The sequence below is a fragment of the Malania oleifera genome, chromosome 9 (assembly GCF_029873635.1).
Source record: "Malania oleifera isolate guangnan ecotype guangnan chromosome 9, ASM2987363v1, whole genome shotgun sequence".
Lineage (NCBI taxonomy): Eukaryota > Viridiplantae > Streptophyta > Magnoliopsida > Santalales > Ximeniaceae > Malania > Malania oleifera.
The window spans coordinates 63,193,363-63,218,358 of NC_080425.1; positions in this window are offsets into that span (position 1 = coordinate 63,193,363).

Here is a 24,996-nt window from a genome sequence, read left to right on the forward strand (position 1 = left end):
GTCTATACAATACTAGGATATACAAACCCATACAACACTAAGATATATAATCCCATAATTACAATACGTACTCCGAGTGTCTACAAAAACCATCACGACAATCCGGTTACAAAACTCGTACCTAATCAGGCACTAAATGTAACCAAATGACACCCCCACTTCTGAATGCTAGGATGCTAGTTTCGGCTACCCGAAAGACCTAAAAACATTTGTATATACATTCAGGGTAAGATACCTCTCAATAAAAAAGAAAACAGGTTATATCAATGTGTGACATACTAGTGTTATTTAACATAAATCATAACACCATACAATACAATACAATTCAAAACATTTCCATATAGTTCTATACAGTTCCAGTATTTTCATAAATCCATTCCAGCATATATGATACTAAACATAAGGTCAGTGTCGTCACACTCAGGCAACTGAAACTCTGTGATAACCAAAGCCTCACAGCGGTACGTTGCAAATACGGTGTAGCTCACACCCATTGGTGACCAGATGGAACACACTGGTGATATTTCACACCCTCAAATATAGAGTTGGACACTCTCGCCTATAGTAATGAACTGGTACATGGTGCAACGTACGGTAATTAGCCGCCACATAGCTGTTTCAGTGTACGTTAATTTGTCGCCACTAAATGATTTCACAAAAACTGAAATCATTTCAGAACTCACGTTCCTATACTCATCAGCGTATGGTAATTAGTCGCCACATAGTTGTTTTACAAAATACCTAGAATAATTACATACAACCATACATTCCACATTTACTTGGTTTATGACAAATCATATCATTTTCCTGTTCAAGAATACAATTGTATACAAATATGGATTACGATCATCTCAATAATACCATTTAAACATACTAAACGATTTTCCAAACAAAGTAGAGATGATCCCTGAAATTCCTAATTTTCCCGAAAATTGTAACCCGAAAATTTCGTATTTTACCTGATAGATTTCCCCAAATAAGTTACCAAAACATATATATGATTGTAACCTACATGTTTACCGATCCCAATTTCAAAAAGTAATTGATATAAACTAAATCCCCTTACCTTAACTCGAATTCCAACTATGAACTCTACGGTCCCCAAAACTATGAACCGAGACTCCAAAACCTATAAACCACAGTACAATACATGCTTACAACGCATACTACTACACATATTTCGAATCAAAAAAGAAAATCGAGCCTTACCTCAATTTTAGCCCAAAACTCGAAACTGCTCAAAATAAGATTCTGATCCACTATTCACGAAGAGAATCTCACCCTGATCTACGCGGTAACGTCAGACTTACGAATCAAGCAATGAACGGGGAAGAAACCTAGAGAGAGAGAGAGAGAGAGAGAGAGAGAGAGAGAGAGAGAGAGAGAGAGAGAGAGAGGAAGAGGATATTCTTGAGATAACTTAGTAATGAAGCAAAGGAAAGTGATATTTATAGCCCTTGACTCGGCAGCCCTCATCGACGAAATGGCGCCCTCGTCAATGAGCCACTGAAGAAGCCTCGTCGATGAGACGGTGACCTCGTCAACGAGCCTGAGATCTCCAGTTTCCCAAAATCTCTCGGCTTCTCCTCGTTGATGAGCCTATGAATTTCGTCGACGATTTGCACATAGACTTCGTCGACAAACTCTGGCTTCATTGACGAACTCTGCTCAATTACAAATTTACCCTTCTTTTTATATAATTAATCCATATATCACGGTTTGGGTTCTTATAGAAGGAGCAGAAGCAGAAGAAGAAGAAGAAGAAGAAGAAGAAGAAGAAGAAGAAGAAAACTTGCTCGTTCGCTTTATGATAGAGGCAGCGGTGGCAGTGGGAGGAGCGAACAGAGAAAGTCAAAAAACACACGCACAAACACACACAACACACACACTGGTTTGCAGAGGAAGATCAAGAAGAAGAAGAAGAAGAAGAAGAAGAAGAAGAAGAAGAAGAAGAATATGAAGATCGGGGAGGAGCCGGCGGCGGCGGCGGGCGAGAGGAGGGGAGGAGGGAAAAAGATTAGGGAAGGGATGGAAATGAGGGAGAGATAGGGGGAAATCGAGAAAATAAAAGAGGTATTAGTGACGGTTCCCAAATCTGTTACTAATAAGGGGCTAATAGTGACGGATCTTCAAACTCATCACTAATACTTTGAAATAAATTTTTTTTTATTTGTTTTAAATAAAAGAGATATTAGTGATGATTCTCAAATTCGTCACTAATAATGGGCTAATAGTGACGGATCTTCAAATTCCTGACTAATACTCTGAAATAAATTTTTTTATTTATTTTAAATAAAAGAGGTATTAGTGACGATTCCGAAATCCATCACTAATAATGGGTTAATAGTGACGGATCTTCAAATTCGTCACTAATACTCTGAAATAAATTTTTTTTTATTTTTTTTACATAAAAGAGGTATTAGTGATGGTTCCCAAATCCGTCACTAATAAGGGGCTAATAGTGACGGATCTTCAAATTCGTCACTAATACTCTAAAATAAATTTTTTTTTTAAATAAAAGACATATTGGTGACAGTTCCCAAATTTGTCACTAATAAAATCTTCAAATTCGTCACTAATACTCTGAAATAAATTTTAAAATTTTTTTTAAATAATAATAGTGACAGTTATTTAATCATCACTAATAAGAATCTTTTAGTGACGAATTTAATTCATCACTCGTACCGCAGAAGTTGTTGCTAATATTTTTCCGAGATAATTTTTGCACGAAAAAATGTTTTTCCGCGATTTTTTCCTGGTTTTAGTGATAAATATTAGTAACGGTTTTAAATCCATCACTAATAGTGTCGTATTAGTGACAGTTGATAAAATCATTACTAATACCCACTTTTAGTGACGGAATTGAATCCATCACAAATAGTTTCGTCATTAAAAACCAGTTTTTTTTTATTTTTTTATTTTTTATGATGCAATCAAAAGAATTATGTCCCACGAGGCATAGGACAAGGAACAAGAGGGGGATACAATAACCGTCCGAACATAGACAAGAGAAACGTTTAGTGCTACAACTACCACAAGTATGGAAACTACAGTAATGAGTGTAGAGGCAATCCCCAAAATCACAAAGTAAATAAAAATGCTAACTTTGCAAAAAAATGAGAAAGCCGAAAGAGAATCGTTGATGCTGATGGCACACAATTCAACCCACTATGACCAAAATGTTTTGTACCTTGACTCTGGAGCTAGCAATCATATGAATGGAAGAAAGAACCTGTTTACTGAACTTGATGAGAAAGTTCAGGGAGAGATATCATTTGGTGATCTCTCTAAAGTTTCAGTTCGAGGAAGGGGAAATGTCCTAATCAAAAGGAAGGATGGAGACCATGCTTTTATCTCCAACGTGTACTATGTGCCAGCCTTGAAGACTAATATACTTAGTATCAGACAGCTTGTGGAGAAAGGCTACCAAATTAACCTTAGAGATAAGCAGATGGTGATAACAGACACTCGAGGTAAGCTCCTTACTCAAGTACAAATGGAAATGAACAAATGTTTCTTCTCGCCATTCAACATGATACGCCAAGGTGTTTGAGCGCTATCATCAAAGACTAGTTATGGCATCTCAGGTATAGACATCTTAACTTTGAAAGTTTGAAACAATTGGAAAGCAAGAAGATGGTGAAAGGCTCACCCAACATCCACCACCCAAATGTGATATGTGAAAGCTGTGTTCTGAGCTAGCAACACAGAAACAGCTTTGGAAAGCAAGCCAACTGGAGATCTACCATGCCGCTCCAGCTAGTACAAAAGACGTGTGTGGTCCATTGAGGTCATTTTCAAATGGATAGAACCGATACTTCCTCATCTTCATTGACGATTACAGTAGGAAGACTTAGGTCTACTTCTTGAAAAGGAAGTTAAAGGTGTTCGACAAGTTCAAAGAGTTCAAAACTCTTGTGGAGAAACAGAGTGACTATCGCATCAAGTCACTCCGATCAAACCAAGGAGGAGAGTATAAGGACGAATCTTTCTTGGAATTTCTTAGGCAACAAGGGATTCAAAAATAGTTCACACCAACCTACACTCCCCAATTGAACGGTGTAGCTGAGAGGAAGAATCGCATGATCTTTAACATGGCCAGGAGCATGTTAAAGGATAAGAATGTACCCAAGAGTTTTTGGGCAAAAGCAGTATCATGTGTAGTTTATCTTCTTAACTAGTGTCCTATGAAGAGTCTTGATACAAAGACACCATATGAAGCCTGGAGTACTCACAAGCCCAATGTGAGTCATCTTAGAGTGTTTGGCTCCATAGCCTACACCAAGATCCCAGAGACATGAAGGACGAAATTGGAAGATAAAGGAGAGAAATATATCCTTGTTGGATACGACGACAGAACCATGGGATATCGATTATACAATCCCATCAACAAGAAGTTATTCACTGTAGGGATGTCATTTTTTAGCAAAATGAATCCTGGAAGTGGGACTAGACTAAATCTTCCAAAGATGCGGAATTGACGATTAAAGGAGAAGAATCCACACAAACAAAAGAAGTGGCTATCAAGTCACAAGTTCTCGAGTTGGAAACACCTAAACACAGTTCACCAAAGAGGAATGAATCTGCATCACCAATTGAGCATGAAATCTTAGACATAAGGCCTAGAGGAGCTCGTAATCTAACTGATCTACATGAAACTATAGAACCAATAAAAGAGTATGTTACGCTATATTGTATATTGTTGACGAGCGACCCGATTAGCTTTGAGGAGGCTAACGAAGAAGACAAATGGAGAAAAATGATGGATGAGGAGATTCAATCTATCGAGAAGAACATGACTTAAGAGTTGACAAATCTCCCGAAGGATCGCAAAACTGTTGGTTTGAAATGGGTCTACAAGACCAAGAAGAATGCTCAAGGAGATGTTCAAAGATACAAAGCAAGACTTGTCGCCAAGGGTTACAAGTAGAAAGAAGGGATTGATTATGGAGAAATCTTTGCCCCGGTTGCTAGGCTTGAAACCATCAGATTACTAATTTCACTATCAGCATAAAATGGATGGAAGATTTACCAAATGGATGAAATCAGCATTTTGAACGTTTTTATGGAAGAAGATATCTATATCGATCAGCCACCTAGATATGTGAAGAAGGGCAAAGACGATAGAGTGTACAAGATGAAGAAAACACTCTATGGCTTGAAGTAGACACCTCATGCGTGGAACATGAGGATTGATGACTATTTCTAGAAGAATGAATTTAAGATGTGTCCCTACGAGCATGCGCTATACATGAAGATGGAGATAGACGGAAGCATGCTAATTGCCTACCTATATGTTGATGATCTAATCTTCACTGACAATAATCCAGAGATGTTTGCCACTTTCAAGAGGAGCATAGTCAAAGAGTTCGAAATGATGGATATTGACTAGATGACTCATTTTCTTGGCATAGAAGTCATGTAAAGCGAGAAGGGAATCTTCATCTCCCAGAGCCATTATGCAAAAGAAGTACTGAAAAAGTTTGGGATGGAAAAATGCAGCCCTGTGACAACTCCTGTTGAAACGAGATTGGAGTTGAGAAAGAATAAGTAAGGAGATGTTGACCTCACATATTTCAAGAGTCTAGTTGGAAGCTTGAGGTATTTGATGTGCACTAAACTAGACATACTCTATGGAGTTGGACTTGTCAGAAGGTACATGGAGACTCGTGACTAGTCCTATTTGAATGCAGCGAAAAGGATACTCTGGTATGTTAAGGGTACCATCACTGATGGTATGTTTTATTCATCAAGAGGTGATTGTAAACTTATTGACTATTTAGATAGCGTTTGGGGAAGAGATCTTGATGAAAGGAAAAGCACGACTGGATTCACATTCTTCATGGGAGATACAGCGTTTACATGGTCATCCAAGAAGTAACTTATCGTAACGTTGTCATCATGTGAAGCTGATATGTTGTTGCCAGCTCAACTGTTTGTCATGGTATATGGATTAGGAATATACTGAAGTATATGAGATTTCTTCAAAATGACTCCACAGAAGTCTACATCGACAACCGATTAGTGATTGCACTTGTGAAGAATCCAATATTCCGTGAAAGAAGCAAGCATTTTGATACTTGGTATCATTTTATTAGGGAGTATGTCAAGAAGAAAGAAGTGAAGTTGATATCTTGCAGAACGTATGATCAGATTGCTAACATTTTCACGAAGCCACTTAGGTTTGATATTTTTCAAAACTGAAGACAATGCTCAGAATGACAAAGTCAGGAGAGTCAAGTTTAAGGGGGGATGTTGAAGATTGAAACTAAACTTGACAGTGACAGCAAAATTTGACGGCGGCAGCCTCACCAACCAGTAGCCCACCTCTGTTGAATTTGGGCAGGAATTGACCACCAACCAGCCCGTCATTGTTAATTATACTGTTCTAGCAATTGCTATAAATAGATGTGTGTGTGTGTGTGTGTGTGTGTGTGTGTAATGTAATGTGCGGTATAGAGATGGTGACTAACCAGTGAGAGATTTGTATTGAGAGTTTCCTCTGTAATTTATTTCTATTTTATTATTGAAATCAAATTAAGTGTATTTGTGTGCAATTCTCACTGAGTTTCTGTCACAACCAGTGATTAAGTGAGTTTCCTCCACCCATCAGTTAATGATAGAATATCGACCAACACTTGATGAGAACTTTTTAAAGAAATATATCCATTTCATAGAACTTTCTAAGTGCTACTTAGTACAAGCATGGATAAAAACTGAATATTGTTAAAAGCATATTTGCATATACTAAAAACATTTTTTTAGGGAGTGTGGAAAGGAGTAGTTTGGTGACTTGCTTATGTAATAATTCAACTAATTTTTAAACTAAATTTGTTTACGTTACAATGATTTTGTCAAAACAAATATGTTAATTCCCCAAGTAATTACACAATTTATTTATTGATGAGCATGTTCATGCACACAGTAGTTTGACGTCTTAACTGCTATTGAATATATTGTTTTTACATGATTAATTTGAAACGTCAACTGCATGACTGATGTAGTATTGTGAAATGTATGCTGGTAGTTGATTAGAAGTGCATGCTGATTGAACTGAATGCCACTTGCATGGCTAATGCAATGACTTGTGAATTGCATGTTGTAGAAATTCTTAGAATATTTGGTGCATGGTTTGTGATAGGTAGGATGGGAAAATGTTATGTTTATAGACGACATGCTACCTAATTTTTGTTTAAATCTTGTAGGACTAAACTGCGAGATTACGTAAACCTCAAAATGGGAAAATTTTTTTCAAATGAAATATTATTTAATATTTTATTATAAAATAATATTAAAATAAGAAAAAACCCGTGTAAATTGTATATGAAAAATGAAAGAGTAATCCTTAATTATCATCTGCTGTAGGACATATAACAATTAACTGAGTGATCACAAAATCATTAAGTAACCCACCAAATATAAATGGTCCATCTTCCAATGGACCACTGAAGATCATTTCTGGTGCGCGTACATAATATATATATATATATATATATATATATATATGGTAGTAAACAAGAGATCAATTAATTGTATGGCGGAACTGGTCAAGGAACCTAGCCAGCTAGGTAGCCATGCCAGTGGCCAGCCACCGGCGGTGGGGGCCAACCTGCACTGCACCCATGTAAGCACGACGCGGCCTTCAATTAGATCTTTCTACTCTACCTATAGCTAAATTAATGATTGTTTCTCCAGATTCTCCTCTCACTTCATTTCTTATTGTACTTTGTACCATTTATACTGTACTTTTCACTTTCCTAGTGCAAATTTTCCTGGGAAAAACACATCGGATTGTGTTTCTCGTTGACTCGATCGTTATATATGTTGGACCACAAGTATCACCGGCCTAGTATCAGGCAAACTAGAGTTAGGGTTTAATAACTTTGACTGTGTATTTGTATATAACTTAAATTTAAAATTATATTCTATTTACATAAAATGTAATATAAAATTATATTAAAACTTATGTAAATCTATTCAAATCTAAATTTAAGTTTCAAATCCATACTTTCAATCAGCATGAAGATGTAAAGAAAATACAAAAATAAACTTTATCACTCGATTTACCAGTAATGTCTCACATCTCTTTCTCTATTCATGAGGTAAAATGAAACTGCATTCCTTATATAGACCTCGTATAGTATGAAATTAATGATGTAATCTCAAGAGGGGGTGAATTGGGTAATTAAAATTTCTTAACGGAATTTAAATTTAAGTCATCACAACCACACAATCATAATAAATGAATTAGCGACCGTACTATATCAATAGACAATCCTATATATGAATATGAAAACTGAAATTACAAACCAAACTTATATTTCAATTAATTCAGTTGATCAAATATCAGAATCTGATTTTCAGTAATAGTCAATGATATTGTCAAGACACAAATTCAGTAAAGCAACTTAGAATATCTTAACACTTATGCTTCAATTAAATGATCAATCACAAACACTTTATCTGAGCAATTTTCACACCTGAATTTAGATATTAGTTCTTATATGATTTTTCAATCCAACAACATAAATCAACATTCTGTTAGGACCGAAGGAGCCCATGGATGGGCTTGATACACATAAGTGAGCACCAACTTGACTCAAAAACTTAAGCCTATTGGGTATTGGGTCCAACCATGTATACAAGCATCCATTATCCACTCAAATTTTCTAATGTAGAACAAACTCACAAGTAGAATTCTCAATAATCTCTCCATCACTTGTGAGTTATAATTGCTCCCCCTTGAACAGAAATCGTCTCTCTTATGGGAGTAAGTCCAATTTCCCAACAGTTGCTTAAATGAGCCTTACCATTGGCGCTTTAGGTGCCTTGGATTGCATTCCATGTGCCTCCAAACCAATTCTACCTCCCACGTCTTGACCCTATTCGGATCCATCCCCAGCATAGATGATCCTTATTGGCCTTGGTCACACACTTGGTCCTCCAATTGTTGACACGTCAGGAGAATTAGTTTCATGTCTCGACTTTTATGATATCGCTCACCCAAAGTTACGAACCAAATCGTTGGCTCTAATACCACTTGTTAGGATTGGAGGAGGAGCCCATAGATGGGCTTGATACGCATGAGTGAGCACAAACTTGACTCAAAATCTTAAGCTTATTGGGTCTTGGGCTTAATCATGTATATAAGCACCCATCATCCACTCAAATTTTTCAATATGAGACAAGCTAACAAGTGGAATTCTCAACACATTCAAGATGATAACTTGATGATTCAATCACAATAAAATCCCAATATTCAGCAAGTTTCCAACTGATTTAAAACATACACACAAATTATAACTTGTAGGAATTAAAAAGATAGGGAATAAGAAGAGTGAACACAAGATTTTTTTACAAGGTTCGACTAGCAGCCCACGTCTTTGTCTTAAGCAACACGCTATGAGGATTTCCTTTCTCGCTTCATTGAATAGGTGAAGCACCCCTCTCTCTGTTCAAGGTGGAGATCCCTCTCTAACAAGAACAATCCTCTCTCTAGGCAACAATTCAACGATCTAAACTATCAGTAACAAAACAACCATACAACTTTGTTTGTACAATAACAATACTTTTCAACAGAGCAGAATTTGTTCATGTTAGAGCACAATATACTTCAATAAATCAATAAAGAGATGAAGCTCACAAAGATATTAACAATATTTTGATTGTGGAATAAAGATTTATTTAAAAATCAAACCAGAATTTTTGTGTAGGGTTTTCAGCACAACTCACAACAGCCATTCATAATATTTTCCAAGAGTATAACACAAAATTTTTATGAATTGTATGTGAGTATTGGTTAACCTAATTTGCAAAATATATAAAGTAGGAACAATAGTTACCGTTTTCCCCAAGCTTGCTTCAAGTTTGGAAACTCAAACGTTCAAATTTAGAAACAAAATCCGCGCTGTTATAGGTTTAAAACATCGACATCAATCGTCTGATCCATAGGGTCAGTCGTTTCAGCTTAATTAAAATAGCGCATAAGAACAGTCAGTAAGTTAGTCACCTGATCCCATTCTATTCTTTTATTAACAAAGTCAGCAGCATATTAGTCGCCTGATGCAAACTGATCATCAGTCACCTGACCACTAACTACTTAATGTTTTTCAAATTCTTAATTCCAAAACTTAAATTGGTAACTTGGAAAACTTATTTTAGACCTTACGAAAATATTTTCCATGTTTTAAAATAGGTCTCTAAGTCTAGAATGAATCCTAAGAGCTTCAACTTCAATATTGAGTTATAGAAGTGCTTACCTATGACTTATTCAAAATAAAACCATCTATGTTCCTAAGTCTTCATGTTGTAAGACTTTCAATAACCATCTGAGCTTTGATCAATTCTTCAATATTTTTCAAGTTCCTCATGACTTGTAACTTTAAGTCTAAGTTTCAACACAATTCTTTAAGTAGAATCACTTGACTTCATAAAACACTTAAGTCCTTAAACTTAACTTAAAAACACATTAAGTAACCTTGATTTGTTATCATCAAAATGAGATTAAGTCTTGTTAGGCCAACATGGTAATAATGCTCAACCACCTAATAAATACCGCATATTAGGAAATCTAATAAAATAAAAACAATAAGACTTAAACAATAAATGAAAATACAAATATAAACACAATTCACAAATAGACTGAGACGATATCTCCCTCTCTTTAAGGAGATTCAAGTCCTCTGCGATTTTTGGCTTAGCACATGAACCAGTGCAGTAGAACTCCTCAAGACTTGTCTCTCCCATGATACAACAACCCAATTTGAATCGCATGTCTCTTTCCAATTTTGCACAAACAGAGGAGTCCAATGGTCCACTAAAAACACCTTTGTTTACTTGTCAAACTCTCTAGACTCAAAAGAAGGATGATATGGTAAGAATGAAGAGAAGAGATTGGTGTGTTGTGGTAATGTCTCGAGAGTCTAATTATAAGCACAAAATGACTCTTCATTCTCCATGCACTTAATAAATAAGATGTATATATATATATATTAAATAGATACACACCTAGATTCAAGGTTCATTCATATAATTAATCTTATGCATTTATGAAATACATGAATGAATGACCTAATTAAATGTAGATACATAACCCAATCCAAGGTACATTCTCTTTTCCAAGGCAACAAACAAAATAAAAATATTAAAATACACTAACAATTCCACCGTCATTTTAATATTATGTATGTACCATGCATATAGAGAGTTTAACGATCAAAGATGAATAATTATTCATAATGAAGGCGTGCTCTGCATTGAATTGAACCTTCACTTAGTGAACAATAATCTTTACTCCAGAGTCAATAGTGGTCTCAAACTTGAACTATGACTGCTTAAGGGAAATAAAGTATTACTGCTCGCACATAATAATTCAGGTGTTGACATGAGCTTTAATAGTCAACATGTTTATCCCTGTGCTTATCTAGGTTTCATAAGCATATTTGAGAAAGGGATACGTTGGGCCCGAGGTAGGAGACGAGGGATTGGGGTTATCCTGGTTATCAGGATGATTCATCTTACCTTGTATGCCGTAGATGTAATAGGAGGCATATGGGTGATTGCCGAATTGGGCGTCCTAGCTGCTATAGATGCTGTAAACCAGGGCACATTGCATGGAATTGCCGTGAACTACTGCCCAATGCTCCTGCACCTAATCAGATTCGGGGAAACCAGCACGTACCTCAAGGTGGAGGTGTTTTGGAATTCGTGTATTCCCAAGAGGGGGGGGTGAATTGGGTATTTAAAATTTCCTAAATTGATTTCAATTTCACAAGTAGTAATACACAACCTAGTGTCTTTCGAAGCATATACCAAATCAATGTATAAACAGTATAATTAGAGTAATGTAAAATATCATATAGGTGCTAAAAATAAATTGCAGATAAATAGAGTTGACACAAGATATGATATCGGGGTTCGGCCAATACTGCCTACGTCCTCGCCTTGGCTTACCAGCACAAAGATTCTACTATAAGCTCACTTGATAGGTGAAGCGGCATCGATTACAGTTAGGTCAATTAACGGGGCTGACCTCAACCTACAAACAAACCTTACCAGGATGATGCACCTAACTTTCCTAACCGAGTCTAAGCCAATCGAGAACTATTCAACAGGGTTAGTCTCCCTCTTCAAGCCCACGCCTGGAATACAACAGATAATCAAATTTTTGTACAAATAAATATGCTTCTTACACTAAGCAGATGTGTACCACTATGCTCAATCAGTTAATGCACTCACATATCATAGTATTTATGCTCAAGTGAGATCAGAAAAATTTAATTCAAGATAATATATTCAACGAGTGAATATTCACGGTTACCTCAAAAACCCTAATTAAGTATCAAAAAAATATTTTATTAAATATAATCACAATAGATACTTAGGGTTTAAGCTTGCAAAAGATTTAAAATAAAATAAGCAAGCTCTCAAGTCTTGCAATTTGAATGCAATGACTAGGAAGCTAAAAACAAGTTATTCTCAATCAAATATTTATATACGAAATATTGTGGGAATAAAAAATAAAGAAAAACTCTCAAAAAGGCTTTTCAAATATATATGAATGTGTGAGAGTAATGCCAACAAGATGATTTGAAATGATGCACAATACCACAAACAAATCTTCCTACACCTTGCAATTGATTTGCAAGTTAGGAGAACTAGAAAAATAAACTCTCTTTTTCAAAATGATATTTGCTAATAAATATGTAACAGAGTATATAAAAATATGCTTGAAATATTGAGTATATAGTAAAAGAAGTATAAAATATTTGAGAGGATTTTTGCTAATGACTTTTGCTAATCTCTCTCTAATCAAGGCAAATGAGGGGGTATATATAGACATTATTGGCATTGGAGTATTCCCAATAGGGGGGTGAATTGGGTTTTAAAACATTTTTCACTAATATAAACAATTACGTCAATTCACCACAACTCATATCCCATTCGAAATAAAACATGTATGTAAAGTAAGTGAACAATATGTGCATACATACACGTGTGCATATTTCATTTAAATGAATGTGTGCATGCAAATAATTATAACTGTAAATAGAAAAACATGTTGACACTATGAGTCTGATCCCATTTTGATTATGACAAAACCAATGTTTCTCACATGTGCACTGAGCTTCTTGAAAAGGTTCGTCCTAAGCATGCACTATTGGTAGGAACTCTAGTAAGCCATACAGACTATGAAGATCAAGCTTCATTTATGGTTTGAAAAATCGAAAGAATGAAGACCTTTTTGCTATTGTATTTGCATTCATTTTTAATTGGTCTGTAATAATATGGTCTGTAATAATGCATCTACATGCATGATAGGGTTTAATGCTCAGTAAGACCGTAGATTGACCATAGGGAACCGAATGACCTTAGGGTGAAGGTCGATCGACGCTAGATTTTTTCGGTAGACCTCAAAGGACTTAGACTGACCTTAGGACCCTCTTGTTTGCATAAAATGTGCCCTATTACTTTAAAATTAATCATCATATGTATAGGGACAACATTATAAGTGGAATAGAATTGAAATGCTCCAAAAAAGCATGTTCGGTCGACCAAGCTATAATGAATAGGGACCTTCGGTCGACCAAACCTCCACTGGGTCAACATTTTGACCCTTCGGTCGATCGACCAGAAATATAAGGCAACGCCTTGGTCGACTGAACACCCACATGGGAAATTCAACACCCTGGTCGACCGTCCAATCTAATTCATTCTCATGTTGGTAGACCGAAGTTCGTACAGTTCGGTCAACCTAACCCAGTACGATCGACCAAACCGCAGAGGTTTAGAATCACCTTACACATGGTCGATCGAACACTCATTTCAAATTTTCCCTAGTCGACTGAACTTGGCACCACGGTCTACCGAACCACAAAAGTGGTTGAGCGAACCTCTCGGGTTGTCAAAATTTTTACCGAGTTAAATGGGGTTAATTTTTTTAAACACTTTTAAAAATATTTTCAAAATTACCCATTGTGTCCCAATGGTTACTTTTTAAGTCCCACCTATATATAGCACTTCATTTGGCTTAATTAGTAACAAGATTAGCAAAAGTGATTAAGATTTTTTCTCTCAATTTTTTTTCTCAAATTTTTCATACTCTTTTGCTATATTCTTTTCATTCCAAGCTCATATTTTGAAATCTCTCATCCATACTTTCTTATAAACATATTTTTGAAAGTGAGAGAAAGTGTTAGTTGTACCCATTTCTTGCAAATCAATTGCAAGATTGAAGGGAGTTGTGTGTGGTCATCGTATACACATTTTCACATCATTCATTTGGAAAATACTCTCTCATACGTATACATTTTGAAAGACTATTTTCTGAGAGTTTTGCTTGTTTGATCTTTCCCTTAGTATTTAATAGATAAATATTTGATTGGGAAGATCTTGATTTTTGCTTGCTAGTCTTGACACTCATATTACAAGACTTGAAAGCTTGCACATAATCTTTGATATTTGTTTTGCAAATCCAAAATATCTATCGTGCTTTTCATTTACAAAAACATTGAGATATTTAACTTGGATTGTGTTTAACTTCCTTTGATTAATTTTTTTTTGAATATCATAGCTTGAATCAAAGGTTGAAAATCTCACATATACTTTCACTCACACATTTTTGAAGAGTTTACATATTGGATCTCACCTGAGCATTGAGCACTTATCATATGTGAGTGTATTAATTGATTGAAAATAGTGGTACATATGTGCTTAGGGTAAGAAGCATTATATTTGTACGCATCTTGTATTAAGATGCTGTTGTATTCTAGGCGTGGCTTGAGGGGTCAGTAATCCAGTCCGGAAGGACTGTTTGTAAAGGTTGAGGTCAGCCTTGTGATAATTGACCTAGTTGTATTAGGTGCCGCTCCACCCATTAAGTGAGCCCTTAGTGTAATCCTTGTGCTTGTGAGCCAAGACGGGGATGTAGGTAGGATTGGCCGAACCTCGATATCATATTCGGTATCACTTTTACATTTCCTACATTATATTTTGCTTTGTACTTGATTTAAATTTGTCTGCTAAATATACTGCATATTTGATTGACACGTCATTGTATCTTGTTGATAAATACTAAAATTGTGGTGCATGTATGGAAAATTAGTTAATATATCGTATCTGTAATTTCATATATACTTAGACTGCTCCTAGGTTGCATTATACTGTTGCTAGATTAGTTTAACCTAGGAGGAAAATTTTAAATCTCCAATTCACCTCCCTCTTGGGATTGCACCAAAGTTAACAATTGGTATCAGAGCCCTATTACCTAGACTTAAATGTTATTTTGTAAAAGATCATGATGGCTCGTGTTGGTGCATCCCCTCCGTGTGAGGGAAGGTTAGTCATGAACCCTTTAGTATTTTGCGGTGAAAATTTCGTTGTATGGAAATTTAGGATGACTGTATTTGTTAAAGCTTTAGATTGGAGGTTCTGGAAGGTTATTGCAAAAGGAGATAGTATTCTAGTAAAAGTCATTAATTGTGTTGATGTTCTTAAGTCTGAATTTGAGCTGAATGATAGTGATAGGAACTTAATGCAAATAAATTTTGATGCCATGAACACCTTGCTGCATGTTTTAGATTCTAATATTCTTTATGAGGTTATGGCATGTAATAGTGCTAAATAGATATGGGAGGAACTCGAAAAGAGATATGGAGCAACTACGCAATAAAAGACGATCACTCCTTGTGACTCAAGTTCTACGGATCTTGAAGGAGGTAAACGGTGCTTTATAGCTCTAATCGGCGATGAGGTAAATTCGTCTCCCACTACTTTCTTAGATAAACCTGATAATGATTCATGTGATGATTTGAATGATGCATCTGATACTAAATCATGTGATAGTTCTGATAGTGAAAGCATGCCTACATATGAATAATTGCAAATTTAATATATTAGGATTCATAAGTCACTTGTTAAAGCCAACAAAAGATATACTATTTTGAAAAATAAGTATGAGGCATCTGTGAAAGAATGTGATTCAAAAGTTCTTGTTGAAAGGAAAATGAGTTAAAAATAAAATAGTTAGTAAACAATAATGAAAAATTGGAAAAACAATTGAATGCAGTAAGATCTCAAACTTCGAATGATAATAATAAAGATCATCTTATTGTAGAACTTGAATGTAAACAAACAACATTATTAAAGAGTTTGTTAAATTACAAGATGTTTGCAAAGGTCTTGAGAACTTGAAAATGCAGGATTTAGAAAAGAAAGTAGAAGACCAAGCTAAGATCATCTATATGTTCACTAGAGGCATGGACAACTTTAGTAAGTTGTTAGGATCACAAAAGATGACCTTCGATAAAGAAGGTATAAGTTATAATGGAATTAAAAATAAGACAAGAAAGAACCTATACATGGAGTACTTTGTAAAAGAATCTAAGCATTATGCTGGTACCTCCTCCAATCCATATACTCACACCACATGTGATTTGTGTAAAAAGAAAGGGCACACAAAATATGATTGCCCATTTAAAAGAAAAGGTGTGAAACCCAAATGAGTATGGAAAGTCAAAGAATCACCGACTCTTAAACCATCGAGAATCAAAGACAAAAAAATGGTATGGGTTGTTAAGAAAGCAAACCCCTTGAAATTCAAGGAAGAATTTACTAAAATAGGAATTACATGATCACACAATTCTTCATTAGAATTTAGGATTAGCAATAGTGGGTAGTGATGACTATAAGCTTGGGAAGTGGTTTGGGCAAATGTCAAATCTTAGTATATGCACTCACTACTATAGTTATACTAAGAACCATAGGGAAGCACGCCAATGCAACAATATAAGTGTCTTATCCAATCTGAATTTAATTCATATATATATATATATATATATATATATATCATATTGATGGGGTAAAACATAAAAATATATTGGCTATAACATGTTAGAGTAAAATCCACTTCTAAATGGACATGACATCTTTGCTAGGTAAATAATTCTTAATGCTTAACTCACACTTAAATATGAATATCTTAAGTTAAGTAACTGTTCTCCATTACACGAGATGAGCTTTTAGCATCCATCCTATTCTACATATTTTTAACCCTAGTCTCATTGATCAAAATTTTAGTCATCACTCTAGGCTTATGTACCACTGATCACATCTCCTTATTCTCATGGTGCTTATTAAAAGACACCTTTTTCTTAATCAAAATTAGAGGCATCCACTAGGGGATTCGAGTTTCATTGTTAAATCAAAATATTCCATTTGAGTTTTAAATATAAAAATTCTCTAATCTTGGTTAACCTATTTCCTCCATAAGAACTCTTTACCAAACCACGATCATATCCGCTACAGACTCTACCTATTCATCGGTTCGTATCCTTGCTACAAATCATTATCATATCTATAGGATACTTTCCTCTCCGAAGAGCATTGTTTAAAAATATTTATATTCTCTTATATGCTCTTTGCCCAAACCTGGACACAATTACTTCCACGAAAATACTTTAATTCATGTTCACTTATAATGAATACTCTTCTGACCTTAATAGAAATTTAATCCCTAAGAGTATTTATTCAAATTCTCTCATAAGCTCTCAATGTTTAAATCAAATCCTTTAGAGCTTCATATCCTTCATGATGAGCTGGATGGCTAAGTTGGTTCGAGCAGGTCTCAATCTTAATGAATGCATATATCTCAAAGTGACCTATGCACATACAATTAATATCAAAAGCCATTCCAATTGGTGCCTCTCACGCATTGAAAATCATAAAAAGGCAGAAGTACGCTTATGACCTTGTAAAATATGTCATTGTGACCTTTTTGCTCCTCTAAGCTGAATGCATTTATAGCCAAGCTTAAATCATTGAAAAGCTTAAAACACTTGGCTAAAGAACTTGAGAAATTGAAAGGATAAAAGAAAGGCATAAAATGACTGATCCTGGGTCGCAGATATTTATTCTTTACCGTAACTTTGTTAAGCTCTCTATAGTCGATGCACATTCTCATCGACCCATCCTTCTTTTTCACAAATAACACCGGTGCTCCCCAAGGAGAAACACTAGGTCGAATATATCCCTTATCAAGCAGCTCCTGAAGCTGTTCTTTCAACTCTCTTAGCTCAGCTGGAGCCATACGATACAGAGCTTTCGCTATAGGCGCCGTACCTGGAGCTAACTTAATAGCAAATTCCACTTCACGATCTGGAGGTAAACCTTGAAATTCCTCCAGAAATACGTAAGGGAACTCGCGCACTACAACAATCATCTCCAATTCCTGTTCTTCGGTTGGCGTGTCTTTTAGAAACACCAGATACCCTTGGCACCCTTTAAGGAGTAGCCTTCTAACTTGCATAGCAGAAAGGATTCGTGGTGTAGAACGCACACACGATCCAAGGAACTGAAATTCCTGCTTTCTTAGCGGTCTAAACAACACCTCCCTACTGTGGCAATCAATACTGGCATAGCTGGCAGACAACCAGTCCATCCCTAAGATGATATCAGAGCCATACATGTCGTACACCATAAGATAAACTGGTAGCACCCTTCCTCGAATTTTAACCAGGAAGTCACGAACTACCTTGCTACACCTGACCACAGATCCAGACGGTGTAGCCACCATCAGTTCATAATCTAACAATTGCACCTCTAATCCATACAATTTAATAAAACCTCGGGAAATACAAGAATGTGCTGCTCCAGAATCAAATAATACAACAGCTTCATGAGAAAGCATGTAAAAGATACCTCTGACTACGTCACAAGTGTTCTCAGCATCACCAAGAGTCAGAGAATACACCCTATCCTGGGCCGTACCCCCCTACTAACCGCCATGCTGTGTCAAAGCATTCCCTCTGTATGGCTGCTATGAGGCTCCACTGTTTCCATGCATTGGACAGTCTCTCATCTGGTGCCCTTGCCTACCACACCGCATACACGCCCCCGTAGACAACCAACACTGCCCCAAGTGTGTTTTTCCACACAAAGGGCAACGTTGAAAACGTGCGGTGTTCTGAGACATACTACCACTATTCTTCTTCCAATTACCTTGCTTTGCCCCAGACAGAGAACTAGGAGGCGATGGCCTCTTCTTCAGAACCTGGACCTCTGCGTCGGCAAACACTCCTTTGCCATAGTGGCTTTGTCAACCAATGTAGCAAAGTATTGTAATTATAGAATCTCCGTCTACATACGGATCTCCTTCCTTAGACCCCTATGAAACTTACAGGCCTTCTTCACTTCATCCGGTATTACGAATGGAGCAAATCAGGACAGCTCCTGGAATTTGGCAGGGTACTGCTACATTCTTCCATCTTCGCGTTTCTAACTGTGGCTGGAAAATAACGTTCAAAGAAGAACTCCTTGAATCGGGCCCACGTCAACGCTATTGGTATAGGTCGGTGCTCTTCCATATGCTTTACAGACGCCCACCTTCTCTCAACCTCTCCTGCCAACTTGAACATGGCAAAAGTGACCTTCTGATTCTCCGTACAGTTCATGACATCCAGGATCTTGTCGATCTCCTAGATCTAATTCTTAGCACGAACTGGATCTACACTTCTTACAAGCCGAAGGCTTCAATCTGGTGAACTGATCAATGGAGAAACCCATCTCAGTTGTAGAACGGTTCTGACCTCTATTTGTTCGCACCACCTCAGCCATAAGTTGTGCGAAATCCCGTAACACATTAGTGGAATCATTACCAACCTTAGGGCCGGCACCCTCACTACTACTGCCTCCCACGTTGGCAGTAATATTTTGGATTCCATCTTTAAAGAAAATTAATAGAATCGATTAGAAGGTAATAGCCTAAGCATCAACTAACACTACCATACTATAGACTCAGTTCCCTTAAATCCACATCCTGAATATCGATGTACTCCATTAATTTAACATCATCATTCTGACTCAAGTTCTACCCTTCCACTTGGAAACAACACCATCAATAGATTGCCATGATTTTCTGAACCCTTCGAATGATCCAGAAAAACATAGTAGTCTACCAATGGATTTCATCTCCGGGTATACAAAACAAAACCCGAGATCGTATCCATGTCCTATACTCTAGTATATACTAAACTATATGAACTAGAAAATTCTTAATTCTGAATATATCCCTAACCAAGCAGCATGATTTAAATCAAACTTTCGACTGGTAAAGTGCTATGATACCAACTGTAACATCCCGACCCTTTATACGGACCTAGGTGTCACCCACACATACAAAATACCTATACCTGTTCAAGATACATAGACAACCCGCCCTAAACAAGGACATACGGGTGTAACTCATACATAACAGGAATGTAAATGTTGCGGAAAAACATAAATATTCATCCGGATTTCTATTAGACATATACTAGAGTTTACTGTTGTATCCTCAAAAACATTTATACAGACATAGACTATATTCTATTAATACAACCCCAAAAGGGTATTCTAACTAAGTTCAATATACATATAACTACTTATGTATGCTACAACCCAAAAACAATTCTCCAAGTCTCTTAATCAACTAGGACCGACGTCCTGATGAACTTTAAAACAAAGGTTGTATAATGGGAGACACCTCTCAGTAAGGAAGAAAGTGTTACAACAGTGTGTGATCACATATTCACATTTGAATAAAACCCATATATGTACATATAAAACATTTCTTTACAATACTGCAATATAAAAAATTTATTTGCACACTCTAGTATTTAAATCATGCAAATGAATATTAGAACAACGACCAGCTTGTCAAAACATGTTTTGCCTATTTACCTCGTGGCACGGGTTGTGCACTAATATCTCCAACAATGCCCTATTCGTGCAGGCATTTGTCAAGTATCTAATATATAGTCCGACTGCCCCCATCTGGTCTATTATTTCACTAGTGGTTTCATTACTCCTGCTAGCCAACTATCTATGTACCCACACTGATTTACATGTGTGGTTGCACTGTACCAGTCCAGCTGAGGAATTCCCTGCCATTGGGAGTATCTTTCACCTCCATTAATGAAGCTTTTTCAACTTCTCATATCGGAGTATCTTTCAACCCCATTTACTGGAGTATCTTTCAACTCCTTTGGTAGCAAGTTGTGGTTCCATTTATCATATATACAATTTATAGCATATTATAGTAACCTCTGCAATTCCAGTATTTGCACAAATTCAAATAATAACATTAGGTTCAAACCGGAGCCTATCCACTCAGTTTACCCCTTTTTGTTTCACTGATAAAGCTCGGTGTATAACCGACCTCAGTTTTCCACATTTTCAGTATAACAAATTTGGAACTTTAGTTCCCATATCTCATATACATAGTATATAAAATTCATACATTTCCATTTCAACATATATCACACGAGTTTAATCCAAAAATCCGCTAAATGATAAAAAGTTCAGTAACCACCATTTAAATGGAAAAGTAAAAGATTTAAGCGTCTCCTACTACAGTTTAAATGCAAATAAGTGATTTTCATAAGATTTGAAGATCATACGCCAAAATCATCGTTTTTACCAAAAATCATAAAATCATAAATCGGCATTTCTACTCGGTAGAATTTAGCAAATAAACAGTTAAATCATACATATAAATATACACTAGCCTTTTAGCGATTTTTTTTTTCAAAAAAATGCTGTTGTAATCAATTTCCCCTTACTTTAAACTTGAAACGCAGCTACGCACAAAACTGATCCAAACCGACAACCCAGGATCCTGGAAATTTAAAACCACAGAACATAACCTTACTATAATTTTGACTACTATCCAACTATCCATTCAAAATTGAGATCAGATCCTTACCTCGATTTTTGGAAAAACCCAAAAATCCTCAAAATAACGATCTGATTCACTAAAGTTGTAAAACTTCTTCGTCTGATCCCGGCAGGAACTTCTGTTTTTAGAAACGGACAACGAATAGCAAAAAATCTTAGAGAGAGAGAGAGAGAGAGCGCTTTTGGAAGAAACTTAGCTTCTAAGCAACCAAAATGGATATTTATAGGGCCTTTGACCAAGTCCAACTCATCGACGAGGCGGCGTTGTCGTCGACGAATCCACCACATAGCTCATCGACGAAGCCATCCCTTTGTCGCTGAGCCCAAGTTCCGGATATTTCTCTGAACCGCTAGGTTTTTGCTCGTCGACGAGGCTCTGAATTTCATCGACGAGGTTCTGAAGGACTTCGTCAACGAATGTGACTCCTTCGTCGACAAACCCAACTTATTTTGGGTTTAGGTCTCTACAATCTCCCCTCCTTATAAGAATTTCGTCCTCGAAATTTACTAACAATTGCTAACTTAATCTTTTCTTATAATCCCACGTTAGAAAAGAGTCGATTGTCACCTACAAAGTGAATTTGGTTCAAATTCATTACATACCCTCACATATGGCGAAGGAATACCATGGTTACACAAAAGATACTTCGGAAGATTACATACATAAACAAAATTGCCCCAAAGATCATGTCATTAATCTAAACCATTATATACTATCAAATAACTGCCGATACTTCTGGCGTATTTCAGATTCTAATTCCCATGAAGCTTCTTCCACTACATGGTTACGCCATAATACCTTTACGAGAGGTATTTCCTTAGTCCGTAACTGCTGCACCTTCCGATCCAATATCTGCACCGGTACTTCCTCATAAGATAAGGTATCGCTGATTTCCAGAGGTTTGTAACTCAGTATGTGCAACGGATCTGGTACGTACTTCCTCAGTACAGACACGTGAAATACATCATGGACTCTAGATAAAACTAGAGGTAAAGCCACTCGATAAGCAAACGAACCTATCCTTTCAAGGATCTCAAAAGTCTCGATATACCGAGGAATTAGCTTCCCCTTCTTCTCGAACCTCATCACCCCTTTCATCAGAGCGATTCTCAAGAATACCATATCTCCTACCTCAAATTCCAACTCTCGTCGACGAGTATCAGCATAACTCTTCTGTCGACTTTGAGATGCTTTAATTCTTTTCCTGATTAATTCGACCTTTGCAGAGGTCTACTGAATTATTTCTGGACCCAGTATCTGCTGCTCACCTATCTGATCCCAGGACAACGGAGATCGACACCGACGACCATACAAAGCCTCATAAGGTGTCATCTCTATACTCGCCTAGTAACTGTTGTTATATGCAAATTCAACAAGTAGTAGATATCGTATCCAACTATCACCGAAATCTAGTACACAAGCCTACAACGTATCCTCTAACGTTTGAAAAGTTCTCTCCGAATATCCATCCATCTGCGGGTGAAAATACGTACTGAACGTCAGTCGCGATCCCAAGGCATCCTGTAAACTTTTCCAGAAACGAGATGTAAAACGCGAATCCCGATTTGAAATAATAGAAATAGGGACACCATGGAATCGTACCACCTCCTGCACATAAAGTTCTGCCAGCCTATTTAGAGAGTAGCTAACTCTAATTGGAATGAAATGTGTAGTCCTCATCAGCCGATCCATTATAACCCATATGGCATTCTGCCCATGCACTGCCACAGGTAAACCCGTCACAAAATCCATCGAGACGTGTTCCCACTTCCACTCAGGGATGTTAAGTGGCTGAAGTGGTCTTGCTGGCCTCTGATGTTCTGCTTTGATCCACTGACATGTCAAGCACTGCTCTACAAAATGGGCAATCTCTCTTTTCATGTTGGACCACCAGAAAGATTCACTTAAATCCCAGTACATTTTCGTACTACCAGGATTTAGAGTGTAGAGTGAACGATGTGCCTCCTCTAGAATGACCCGTTTAATCATGGCATCATTCGGTACACAAACCCTGCCCTGAAATCTCAATATCCCATCGCCAGAGATACTGAAATCTGGCTTAAACCCCTTTTGAATTCTTTCCGTAACTTCAACCAACTCGAGATCCCCCTTCTACGCCACACGGATCCTCTCCTGCAAAGTTGGCTGTACGACCAAGCTAGCAAGGAAAACCTGATGGTCTCCTTCTACTACCTCCAAACTCAACCTTTCAAGGTCCATATAGATCTAATGTTGAACCTCCACTTCCGAAATAGACGCACCCACAAACTTCCAGCTTAGAGCATCGGCTACCACATTAGCCTTTCCTAGGTGATAGCTAATAACACAATTGTAGTATTTAATCAACTCAAGTCATCTACGCTTTCTTATGTTGAGTGCCTTCTGGGTGAAAAAGTATTTAAGACTTTTATGGTCGGTAAAAATATCACACCTTTCACCGTACAAGTAGTGCCTCCAAATTTTCAGTGCAAACACTACCGCTACTAACTCCATATCATGCGTCGGGTAGTTCTTCTCATATTCTTTGAGTTGACGAGAAGCGTAAGCAACTACTTTGCCCTACTGCATTAGAACACAGCCAAGACCTTTTTTCGAAGCATCACTATATATAACAAAACCACCATCACTGGATGGAAGAGTCAAAACTGGAGTCGTGACTAGTCGCCATTTTAGCTCCTGGAAACTCAGCTCGCACTCATCTATCCAATCATACGTCACGTTCTTCCACGTGAGTTTCTTCAAAGGACCTACTAAACTAGAGAACCCTTCCACGAACCGATGGTAGTAACCTGCAAGACCTAGAAAACTTCTGACCTCTTGAACATTCTTCGGTCTCGCCCAGTCCAATACTACCTCAATCTTACTTGGGTCCACTGATATACCTTCTTTAGATACCACGTGCCCTAGAAATGTAATCTATTCAAGCACTTCTTCAGTTTAGGATGCAACTTTTTATCTCTAAGCATTTGCAATACTAGCCTCAAATGAACTTCATGCTCTGCAACACTCCTAGAATACACTAAGATATCATCAATAAATACCATGACGAACTGGTCTAGATACTCATAAAAGACACTGTTCATCAAATCCAAAAAGGCTGCAGGTGCATTAGTCAAACCAAAAGGCATAACCATAAATTCAAAATGGCCATACCGGGTTCGAAATGCAGTTTTCGAGACGTCCTCCGCTTTCACCTTTAGTTGGTGATACCCAGACCGTAGGTCAATCTTGGAGAAAACTTGCGTGCCCCAAAGTTGGTTAAATAAATCATCGATTCTGGGTAG